We start from the raw sequence: 3,829 nt of genomic DNA, 5'->3' as shown, positions 1-3,829 counted from the left end.
TTGCCTAGACAGTGCTATCTCCCCTGTTAGGGTTGTAAGCAGATAGCCCACTCTCTGTGGTCTGGGCAATTTTGAGGTAAGGTCTTACTTGATGGCTATCTGAGGCTAGCAGTCATTTGTTTGTCTTGTTCTACGAGCCTTTCATAAGACCATTAGGATATAGCTGTATTCTCCTTACTTGGGCTTTAAGTAGCAATCTTTTTGAGCTCCTATCTAGAGGGTTTCTAGTTTGCCTCTTCAGTGGTCTTGTGTATCCAGGCCAGTATTGCTCACATAGCATAGCTACCTGAGGATAGCTGTATTAACTTTGGTTTGGATGTTCCCCTTTATCTGAATTGGGTTCTGCATTTCTGCAAAGTTATGTGAGCGGCCCGAGGCGTCAATGGTTTGGCCTTTTCCGAGGCAAGATTAGGTGTAGGTCTGTCACCTCCTTGGTCTCTCACCAGGTGGACAGGCATGCGCCTCAGCATGGCATAGTTGCCATTTTGTTCCCCAAAGTGTGCGCTAGGACATGGTGCGAGTTTTCTAGAAGGGGAACGTCTCGGGTTACGCATGTAACCATGGTTCCCCGAGAGGGAACAAGACACTGTGTCCCCTCGCCATGCCTGTCTGTCTACTTCAGACAGCTAAGTTGGTGACGTGTTCAGCAGGTGCCCCTTAATACTTCCAGGGATCCGCCTATGACTTCATGGGCCACATGGACCAATAGGACTAGCATTATTTTTACACGCGTGCTTCAGTCATGCTGGAAGCATTCCCCAAAGTGTCCGCTAGAGAACGCAGCGTCTTGTTCCCTCTCGGGGAACCATGGTTACATGCGTAACCAGAGTCGTTTTCTTTGTTCAAGGTTACATTACATATTTGCAACTTATTTTGCCTTTATGTAATTTTCTCTCTCTCTTGCTATTTTTTTTTTTTTTTTTTTTTATATCAAGGAATAAGAAAATGGAGGGCAACACACATTCTCTCTCTATGCAAAGTATAAATTGAGCTAACTGCTTAAAAAAATATTGCAGATTTTGGACATGACTTTATTTGTGTGACAATTCTTTTGTGTGATCGTGCAGACCACTGATGACTCAAGGGGGGCCTAAAGCAATCTGAAAGCCTATGCAAAAGTGAATAAGGTTTTTTTTTTTTTTTGTCAATAGAGCAAAATAATCAAGGCAACCAACTGCATTCAACAAATCATTCTATTATATAATATATCCAGGCAGAGGATAGAGTTTTTCCTGGAAATGGGCAGTTTCAAAGAAACACTTTTAATATCTTAAAGGCAGAGAAAAAAGATGACAAAGCAGGCCTCAAAGTCCACAATAGAACTGCCCTATTAACTTAAAAATTAGTCTAGTTTAAGACGTAAACCTTTATTTATGCACAAGGAACTGATGGATTAAAGTTTTTCTGGGAAATTAAATAAATGTCACTGTATATAGTCACAGGGAACTATAAACTCTAGAAGTTGTGTTTTGCAGGTTCCCTGCATATTTATGCAGTTTTAAGCTCATGAGCAGCAGGCATCTAGTTATAATAGCTAGTTTTGCTATTATATCTAAAATGATCTGATAATAATCTAAATAGCTATAATCTAACAATAACTAAACCTGACAATGCAAGATACCACTATTAACTACAAAGTAGATTCATAGGTCAGCCAAGGCCTTAAAAAAACAAAATGCAGTTATTTTATTATGCAATGTGCTTGAAAGACACTGAAATGAAAGCGGTTTAATTAGCGCAATGTTTGAAACTATTGGTTGCTCCGGTACTTCTCATTCTTCTTTTCCAGTGGAACTCTATGGAAGTGTCACAAGGTTTTTTTTTTGTTTTGTTTTTTCAACAGGGTCCCAATTTGCGTACTTATTCACTATTCTATGCCATTTTGATATGCTGGTGATAGGCACATGCATGAACGGAGCACTTGAATGAAGGGGTGAATTTAAAGTTTTTATGGTTTTTCATTATGTAAAAAGGTGAGCTGATGAAGTTTATTCACTTTATATATTTTAGACGTGTAAAACATCCCCATTTCACCTCATTATTTAGTGCTTTATTATAATTGCGTATGTTACATTGCGTGTTTATGTAAAAGAACTACTGAACTGAGCCAGTACACTGAAACAAACTGTTCAAAAGAAACAGTTAGTGAAAAAGAAATGGATTTCCCCATTTGCTTGTTATGGATTACAGGTAAAACTGTTGTGAATGATGTTCAGTTTCTTGCACAGACCAGTCGTTTTGCTTCATAAGACCTCAATATATATCATCAGGAGCCACAGATATCAATTTGTCTTCCTTGATATGCTTTTTATTTATTCTCAAAAATGTCCTCATGTATCCACAGGTTCTCACTCACTGATGGCTTTTGCAACATATATAGTTGGACAAACACCATTTCCTGAGTTCAGTGTTATACTGATGCTAGATGATGTGCAAATATTATATTATGACTAATCACATGGAGTGCTTTCCATCGCAGTCAGAGTAATTCAAAGTACCAAAATGAAGAACTGATGCTGGTGCTGTATTTCATTAAATATATTACGGCATGAAAGATCAAGCCTTGTATATTAAAAAGCACCTAAATCACACAGATGGTAAGAGCTAGTCAATGTATTGGTAAACAACATTTAATAGCTTTATGTGTTTTACATTGATCTGTTTATACATACACCATATATTGTTAGCGAGAAAGGTACATATGCTAATGTTGTAATGCTACGTTGTTTTGTTGTATTACGTCAGTGAAGACTTTTAATAATTTGTTTCCCCCATTCATTTAAAGGTGTACATGTTCATCAGAGAGTCAGTGGATGTGAATTGTTGAACAATGATAAACCAGGTCTAATTCAGACTTGGGATGCATTTGATGGACAAAATGTAGGAAAGACCATCTTCGACATAGAAAAACACGAAGTCCAGACAAAATTAACATGGATGCCATGGGACCAACTAAAAAAACTTCAAATGAAAGTTTTGTACGAAAATGTTTATCATCCTCTTTGCATTAAAGTTTTGCGGCGTTACCTGAATTTGGAAAAAAACAACGTGATGAGAAAAGGTGAGAAAATTAAGCTGATTAACTTCAGTATAATTAAGATGGACAACAGAGCTGACAGAAAATATACGTGCCTTTGAATGTTTTATTATCCATGATAACTATAGCTAAAACCCAACAGTTTTGCAACAGTAACACTTAAAGTCCTTCTCTGTAGTGAAACCCAGAGTCCGGTTCATGAGGAATCCGCTTACAGACTCTCAAAGGCTTCAGATCAGCTGTCTGGCCACTGGTTTTTACCCCCGTCACATTAACCTGACCCTGTTCAGAGATGGTCAGCCTGTGGATGTGTCTTAATGTGACCTGCGATCCTTCGGTCTGTCTATAATTATCGGTGTGCTGGTGTTCATGTGTGTGGCTGTTCTCATCATAACTGCACTCATCATATGGAGGAAGAGACAAGCTGCTGGTAAATGTTCTGTTCAGCCCAGTTCATTACATCTAATACTCAATTAGAAAAAGAAACCAAACATCAGTTCCTTTAGAGACACTCTTTCAAAGTTCACCGTGTGTATTTTTATGTTTCTGTAGTGATACTCTTTATTCATTATTATTTAACTGTCGTTCTTATTCAGGACGAGGATCTGGGACACCACAGATTACTCCCCTACTCCATGTGAGTGCACTGTTTTATGCAGCAATATAAATGTATATATATCAATATATCAGCAACATGTTAATTTTCAGATTCATTTAAAAAACTTTCTAGAGATGACAAAATAATAACTTTTTTTTTTCAGCTTCCGTGCAAGACGAAACATGAAAAGTGAG

At 37.7% G+C, this 3,829-nt stretch overlaps 1 pseudogene; it reads left to right on the top strand.

Annotated features, from left to right (window-relative positions):
• The first annotated feature begins 2,340 nt into the window (after window positions 1-2,340).
• On the top strand, window positions 2,341-3,409 carry LOC107556022 (DLA class I histocompatibility antigen, A9/A9 alpha chain-like; annotated as a pseudogene).
• The last annotated feature ends 420 nt before the right edge of the window (window positions 3,410-3,829 follow it).

Source organism: Sinocyclocheilus grahami, unplaced genomic scaffold (assembly GCF_001515645.1).
Source record: "Sinocyclocheilus grahami isolate Dianchi unplaced genomic scaffold, SAMN03320097.WGS_v1.1 scaffold553.1, whole genome shotgun sequence".
NCBI classification, from domain to species: Eukaryota; Metazoa; Chordata; class Actinopteri; order Cypriniformes; family Cyprinidae; genus Sinocyclocheilus; species Sinocyclocheilus grahami.
Note: the sequence above shows the minus strand (reverse complement) of the source record. Positions and strands in the feature narration are given on the sequence as shown.